Source organism: Sitophilus oryzae, unplaced genomic scaffold (assembly GCF_002938485.1).
Source record: "Sitophilus oryzae breed Bouriz unplaced genomic scaffold, Soryzae_2.0 scaffold_41_pilon_pilon, whole genome shotgun sequence".
In the NCBI taxonomy this organism is placed as follows: domain Eukaryota; kingdom Metazoa; phylum Arthropoda; class Insecta; order Coleoptera; family Curculionidae; genus Sitophilus; species Sitophilus oryzae.
In genome coordinates this window covers 696,372-705,484 of record NW_022146996.1, presented here as the reverse complement: position 1 = coordinate 705,484, position 9,113 = coordinate 696,372, and positions in this window count along the sequence as shown.

The window sequence follows — 9,113 nt, the reverse complement described above, 5'->3', positions numbered from 1 at the left end:
CTCGACCCTACGAGTGCACCAACTGTAGCGCGACCACTGGCACTGGAGCGAAGTAGGTCGCGGTATGGGTCGTTACCACTTACATCTCTTCGCAGACGGAGCGGTCGAGATCGCGCGACGCTACGTATTTACCAGTTCCATCAGTTACTACTGTTCGCGACCGACGAAAACTCGACCCTACGAGCGCACCAACAGTCGCGCGACCACTGGCACTGGAGCGAAGTACGTCGCGGTATGGGTCGTTACCAGTTACATCTCTTCGCGACAGACGAAGCGGTCGAGATCGTGCGACGCTACGTATTTACCAGTTCCAGTTACTACTGTTCGCGACCGACGAAAACTCGACCCTACGAGCGTTCCAGAAGCCACGCGGCCACTGGCACTGGAGCGAAGTAGGCCGCGGTATGGGTCGTTACCAGTTACATATCTTCGCGGCAGACGGAGAGGTCGAGATCGCGCGACGCTACGTATTTACCAGTTCCAGTTACTACTGTTCGCGACCGACGTAAACTCGACCCTACGAGTGCATCAGCCGCGTTTCAGAAGCCGCGCGGCCTCTGGCACTGGAGCGAAGTAGGTCGTGGTATGGGTCGTTACCAGTTACATCTCTTCGCGACAGACGAAGCCGTCGAGATCGCGCGACGCTACGTATTTACCAGTTCCAGTTACTACTGTTCGCGACCGACGAAAACTCGACCCTACGAGCGCACCAACAGTCGCGCGAACACTGGCACTGGAGCGAAGTACGTCGCGGTATAGGTCGTTACCAGTTATAGTTACTACTATTCGCGACCGACGAAAACTCGACCCTACGAGCGCTCCCGCAGCCGCGCGGCCACTGGCACTGGAGCGAACTAGGTTGCGGTATGGGTTGTTACTAGTTACATCTCTTCGTCGACGGAGCGGTTGAGATCGCTCGACGCTAGGTATTTACCAGTTCCAGTTACTACTGTTCGCGACCGACGAAAACTCGACCGTACGAGCGCACCAGCAGCCGCGCGGCCACTGGCACTGGAGCGAAGTAGGTCGCGGTATGGGTCGTTACCAGTTACATCTAGTGATGATTTGTTATTTAACTATCTGTTATTTTATTTTCTTATTTAACTAACAATTTTGTTATTTAACTAACAATTATTTAGAAATAACATAACGCAACCGTTACTACTTTTAAAAAATAACAGATATAAAATAATGATACGCAGAGATCGACCGTTCGTGAAACGAAGTCGGCGCTGTGCACCCCCACGAAATTCGATGCTGCTCGAAGCAATTCTAAAAAACAACTAGTATGGATTATGGATGGAAAACATGTTATTTCGACAACCATCGATACAGGCGGCGAGATACAACGGACAGGAGTGGGGAATGCGCTACGGCGCGGCGCAGCGAACGTAGCTGCATCGGTCGATGGTCGTGTGGGGCTTGCAACAGCTTAAAAATAATAGGATATAAAAGAAGCAGCTTTTTTGAAACAGTTGCGGGTATAACGCCTGGCGGTCGAGATAACAGGAGTGGGAAAGGAACGCTGTTGCATCGGTAGATTGTCGATGGAGGCTCGCAACGGGTTGGAGAAGCAGTCATTTTAGATAAGTTGTTTTTTAACCTGTTACGAGCATAACAGAGCGGCGGTAGAGATAATCGGAGTGGGAAAGTAACGCTGCTGCATCGGTCGATTGTCGATGGAGGTTCGAAACAGGTTGGAGAATAACGCATCAGTTGTTTTAGATACATTGTTTTTCAACCTGTTACGAGCATAACGGGCGGAGGTCGAGATATTATGGCGCTGTATGTTTAAGTACTTACTTATTAAGTTTCAATATTTAGGTATTTATTTATTCTGAAAAATTTTCAGAATAATATTTTAAGATTTTTTAAAAATGTATACAGGGTGTTTTGAAAAATTTGGTCATTGATTAATCACGATCCTGCTTAAAGCCCTTGACGTAAAAAGCTGATTTTTTGAAGAGGATTGACTTTAGGGTGTAGAGGTTCGATAAGAAGGGATTTTTCGAAACTCAAATTCTAAGGGGGTGAAACCGCCCTCAAATATTAGAATATTTTTTATTTAAAAACCGGTGAGTTTTTCGGAAAAACTCTTAAACACGTATATTTTATTTTGTTGTTTTACATATTTTAAGATTTTTTAAAATATATACAGGGTATTTCATAAAATATGACCATTGAGTAATCACGATTTTGCTTAAACTGCTTGACGTTTAAAGCTGCTTTTTGGCAAACGGATTGACTGTTGGGTTGAGGTTCGATAAGGAGGGGTTTCTCAAATCTCAAATTCCAAGAAGGATGAAAACGCCCCTCAAATATTATAATATTTGTTATTTACAAAACGGTTAGTCTTTCGAGAAAACGTTTGGACACGCATAATTTATTTTGTTTTTTACATATTTTTAAATTTTTTAAAAAATCATACAGGGTGTTCCAAAAAGTTGAGTAATTCATTAACCACGATTCTGCTTAAACTGTTCGACGTTTAAAGCTTATTTTTGGCAAATGTGAGAAAATTTTATCCAGTTTGTATGTTAATGGAAATTCTTGCTTTGCTTTATCATCACCATTACAAATTATTAATTCGACGAGAACGAAGTGGCGGGTACACGCTAGTTTAAGTGTAAAATTAATTCTAACTCTAGTATGTAGTTGGTTTACTTATGAAGAATATACTACACATTCTCTTATATTGCTATTTTTTGACCGCAAATGGTAAAATCATAACTAAGAGCTTCTCACCCGTCGAGTGAGATGCACCCTGTACTACGCAATTCAGGCGGATCGAGGGGCAGGGCGTAGGTAAATCGGAATGTATAGGTATAGACGAGTGGCCGAATTTTGCCTTTTTTATATCGCAATTTGTAAACAGTGCTTATTTGTAAACAACCACCGTTTTTAGACAGGTATTTTAGATTACAATCGATATTTAGAAATGTTTTGACACCCTGTAAATACTACCACCAAGCACGTCACTGTTGCAACTTGCAACTGCGTTAATACGCCTGGCGGTGACCGCCTCATACTCTTTCAGATATTTAGCAATAAAATCAAGAAACCTGTTATTTTTAAGCTGTTTTTTATAAATAACTATAACAGTTTCAACTGTTATCTAAAAATAACAGTTTTGCCCATCACTAGTTACATCTCTTCGCGATAGTCGAAGCGGTCGAGATCGCGCGACGCTACGTATTTACCAGTTCCAGTTACTACTGTTCGCGACCGACGGAAACTCGACCCTACAAGCGCACCAACAGTCGCGCGGCCACTGGCACTGAAGCGAAGTACGTCGCGGTATAGGTCGTTACTAGTTACATCTCTTCGCGACAGACGAAGCGGTCGAGATCGCGCAACGCTACGTACTACCAGTTCCATTTACTACGGTTCGTGACCGACAAAATCGCGTCCATAGGAGCGCGACAGCTGGAGCGAAACACAGCGCTATGCGGTTACTGCGGTCCGAGCTAACCCCAAGAGCGATTATATAAAATTTATTTGCAAATTATAAATAATTTATAGTTTTGTCGTTATTATGATCGTCGTTCTTCAGTAACAGGTTCCTGATTCGTTGTGGAGCACGAAACGACGTTACAAAAATATACCTGCTTGTGTAAGACTAAAAACATAGTGGAGCGACATAAAAACATATGCAGCGCGACGTCGCGTCCAAAAGAAACCTGTGAAGACAAGTACGCGTGAACATAGTAAAGCGATCTGCTCGCCGCTCTCCTCGTCGCGCCACTATGTTTTTAGCCTAAGAAAACATAACATGATTCAAAAATTTTCAGTTGCCGCTACTGTAAATTTTATTCATTTTGAGTTGTGCCGCTTTTGTCGGAAAGCATCGATATACTAATATACCAAAGCTCGTTTATACCAAAGTTATCTCAAAAAATAAAAAAGTTATAGGGGTGAGCCACTTTTGAGACGCACCCGGTATATATACTTGAATTTTGTCAACCATTATACATACATCAATTTTTTACGTCATTCAATTTTTACCAAAATGTGCATTAGAAGTATATCATTATCTGAACAGACCGGGCCACATTTAGCTTTGCCGCCCCCGGCCCCCGACAGGCTTAGTTCGCCCCTGGTTATTAGACGCCAGTTTTTTGGAGATAACGGATGTGTCACCAGCGACAATTTTAGCGATTATTAATAGTTTGTTGTGTGTAGTGAACTTTATAACACTTTCTTACAATGGTAATTTGTTCAACTTTCAAGTGTAAAAAGCGCAAGGATAAGAAAGTGCCAGGAATTATGTTAAAACAGTTAATTTTCTGCACTCATCCCGACACTCAACCTTTTTTTTATTATTGAATTTCATAATTATTTTTCTGATATTAAATTAAGAATGGTATGAGTTATATTGTGTGTGTGTGTATAAGTGCTGAATAGACAACAATAGACTAGCATTTTTCCAAGTACAGATTCTATTTTTACACTCTGTCGCACGAGCTCTTTAAGCTAGTTAGTTTTAAAACAGATGTCAATTTTTTAGTTTTTTTATATAATTAAATAAAACTTAAATGTAATTCATTCAAAAATAAAAGTAGTTTTTAAAGAAAAGGTGACTTTGACATTCAATAAGTTAATTGGCGCAGTCGGTAGGATTCCCAAATCGTATCGCATCGTGTCGTTCGAGTTCGTATCAACGATTTATTGGGAATCAGTGGTGAATCGAACTTTTCGGACAGTCGCTGGAGTGGCCCATTCAAAAATCGAACAGCCCATTCAATCGTGAACTGGTGACGTGCCCCAAAGAACAATTCATCGGAGTGTGAAGCAAGCATCCCTCACCCTCGCAAGGCAGATTACAGTTGGCGAAGACAAAATTGCAGACCTGACAAATCTACCTTATAGAAGAATGCTCAAAGTCATTTTCACCCTAATGTAAGTGCAATTTGTTTTACGATTGAAATTTTATCATACACTTTTTTTTGAAACGCTATCTATAAAACCTTTAAGAGACTCTAAAATATTTATATCTTTATCTATAGTAGACTAAAAAAAAATAAACATGCAAAGTACTAGCAGTAGTAATTCACAAAACGATTTTAAACCAGAGTATTTAAATTGCGTGCCCACCTTCGATGGGACACCAAATGATTTAAATAGATATCTTGCAACATGTCAAAGCCTTATTGATCATTTTTACATTCCGAGTGATCCAACTAACTTTCGAAATATTTATTTACTAAACTGTTTAATTGGAAAATTAACTGGTAATGCCAAAATTGTTATTAATATTCATAACGTTACTACCTGGGACGATTTAAAAGAAACACTTTATAGACATTTTGCAGATCAAAGAGACGAAACATGTTTGAACCGAGATCTGGTAATGCTTAGACAAATGCCAAACGAAACTCCAAATCAATTTTACGATAAAATCTTACATTTGCTTAATTTACTGTGCTCTTACGTCGACATTCATGAAACTATGTGTACATCAAAATCTCTTAAACGCAAACTATATAACGATTTAGCTCTTAAAACTTTTTTATCCGGACTGAGAGAACCTTTAGGCAACACAATCCGTTGCATGGCGCCTAAAGACCTTCCAACAGCGTTACAATTCGTTACGCAAGAACATAATACAAGATATTTCCAAAATTTCTCTAAACCAGTACCTAAAATTGAACCATCTCAACAAAATAAATTTAAACCTCAATATTTTAATCATAACAATCACAATTTGTCTCAATTTAGACCTTTTAATAATTTTAACAATCATGCTCCTAATAATTCACTTATGCCAAGACCCACTTTTCCATCTCAACCTATTAATATTCGCCCTAATTTTAATAATGTTCCAAATCGTTTTCCTACTAACTCACAAGTTTTTCGAAGACCTAATTCAAATATAAATGTTTTTAAACCTAACCCTAATAGTCAACAACCCCCTACCAAAACTCTACCCCAATGAGTATCTCCACAAAACAGACCAGTAATATTAAACCAGCTTTTCCTAATACGACGTCTTATCATCCACCTCCAAAATTCGTTTTCGAAGAGCTATACAATGCGGAAACTGATCCAAATCAGTATACAGAAGAAACGTATCCAGAAAATTTAAATTTTGGAATCTCAGTATTACAATAACTATGAAATCAATACGAGGTGTGCGATGAAAAATTATTCTGAATATCAACAGCAATCTGTACAATATACGCAACCTGACGAAAATTTTCAGAGCGCCCCTGGTAATGAACACGGATACGTAACGCCACCAATAATATCAGTCAATACAAATAATGCTAGCGAATTATCTTACATTATTTTCCCTGAACATAATTTAAAATTTTAATAGACTCTGGGTCTACAAAATCATTTTTAGATTCATTTAGCTTCAAAATTTTATTCAAAATTTATTATTAATGATCCATTTATTGTAACAACAGTATTTCAACAGTCAGCCCATAAATTCAGTGTATCGATTCCTGCATCCAAAATTTTTAATTTGCCTAACAATAAAAATTTAAAATTTTATTTATTTAAGTTCCACAATGTTTTCGATGGACTTATAGGATTAGATAATTTAAAGTTATTACTTCTTTATTACAAGAACGGATACGCTGTAACTACAATTTTAAATAAAACCACTAGTCCAGTAGTTTTAGATTTTTCCGAGCCGATTCAAGTCGAAAATTTTAATAAAAAAGATTTAAATAATATCGAATTACATAATTTTGAAAATTTAGACAATTTTGAATTTGATTCTTCGGTAATTCGAACAGATCACTTAAATTTAGAGGAAAAATCTGAAATTATTAATTTGTGTGCTGAATTTTCTGACGTATTTTATTATCAGAACACCCCACTTACATTTACAAATAAAATTAAACATCATATCAAAACATCTGATGAAATACCAGTGTATACCAAGTCATATAGATACCCGTTTGTTCACAAACAAGAAGTGGAGAGTCAAATTAATAAATGCTTAAGCAGAATATCATCCGCCATAGCAATTCGCCGTGGTCATCTCCAATTTGGGTGGTGCCCAAAGTTGGACGCTTCGGAAATCAAAATGGCGAGTCGTTATTGATTACCGTGCTTAACGAAAGACCATGACAAATATCCGCTTCCCTCTAATATCACAGATTTGCTTGACAAATTGGGGAAATGTCAATACTTTACAACCTTAGATCTCGCGAGCGGATTTCATCAAATTGAGATGAGCGAAAATGATATTTCGAAGACAGCCTTTCAATACAGAAAACGGACACTACGAGTTTGAGAATGCCGTTTGGGCTACCAATACTGATGCCGAGTTCAGCCGAAATGTCTCGAACATTCATCCTACGGTCCTCCAAAATGAGTTGTTCTACGCGGCGAATGTTGTCTGGTGTCATGCTGGTTCGCGGTCGACGATCATGCGGCTCATTCTCGACGGTTTCGCGGCCATCCTTGAAGGTTTTGGCCCATCAAATTTTAAAATCCAACTTGACAAGAGTGAATTTTTGCGTCGTGAAATTGCGTACTTGGCTATAGAGTGACACCTGATGGAGACAAGCACGGAAAAGATTAAATCTATCAAGAACTACACCGAAAACGACCAAACAGATTAAGGGATTTTAGAACTTCTAGGGTACTACAGAAAATTTCATAAATAATTTTGCCAAAATTACGAAACCATTGACGAAATGTCTTAAAAAAGGAACCAAAATTGAACATAACTCTGAATTTATAGATTACTTTGATGCTGTAAAATTTTTTTGACCAATCAGCCTATTTTACAATACCCTGACTTCTCTCAGCCCTTCAATTTTACCACCGATTCCAGTAATGTAGCCTTGGGCGCGGTATTGTCACAGGGTCCGATTGGACAAGACCTTCTAGTCGCATACGCATCGCGAACCTTGAATGATTCTGAAATGAATTACTCTAATATCTAGAAAGATGTATGATATACATAGGGGCGGATATGCCCCTATTTATTTGGTCGAAAATTTAACATCATTACTGACTATAAGCCTTTGCAATGGCTGTTTTCTCTCAAAGACCCGAGCAGTAAATTCTTGCATTGCCGTATAAAGATGGAAGAATTTGACTACAAGATCCAAGAATTGATTTACAAGAAAGGCAAACTGAACACCAACGCAGATGCCTTATCCAGAATTGAGATACACACAAAAGATACCAACGACATATCGATTTTAAAAGATTATATACGTAAGCAAAATGACAGAACAGACGAAGATAACTTAGATAATGCCTCCGTTATAGTCCAACCAGATAAAGAACCACAACAAGATCTAAACAAGGAAAATGACGATTGAACCATTTATTCAAATGACGAGCGGGATCCAATTGTAGGAGTCCCTATACCGGAAACAGCGGTAAATTTTGGTGCAAATCAAGTTATTTTTACAAATGTCTTACACAGTCCAGGAAAAGTTAGAAAATTAATATTATTCGAAAAGAAACGTAGATTTTTGGTGCATATTTCTGACAATTTTGATGTTGATGTTCTGAATTTTATTAAAGAAAATATAATTCCAGACACAACTTATTTCCTTTATTTCGAATCACCAGAAATGTACGAAATTTCTGCGAAATTGCAAGAAAAACTTTAGGTGGCTATCTATTAAATTCAAAAGATGTTTAACCAAGCTATTAGATATAACCGATAAAAACAAAATTCCCACAAAACTACCACGAGAGCAAAACAAATCACAGAGTTATAGATGAAACCGAGTCAAAAATCAAAGATAAATATTGTTGGCCAAATATTAAGACTTCTATACAAATATACTGGGTGACAATTTGAAAATGAACAGTATTTAATACTGCCTCTACCGATGATAGTATGAAAATTTGGCGAAACACGGCAATTTACATATCAAGGGGGACAATTTTTGAGGCATCTGTTGTCGTCTTACTTTCAACCCTTTGACTCCCAAGGCACGTACCCCTAAAATTTTAAATGACAACCCCTATTTCTTTTACCATTTTTGTGTTCCTTATAAAATTCTACATAAACTGCATTATTATTTTGTCAAAATTATTTAACCTTAATTTATTATTAAATTAGTTATCCTCACAAATGAATGAAATGTATTTAATATCTAATTTTAAAACGGATTGCATACACCGCCTCA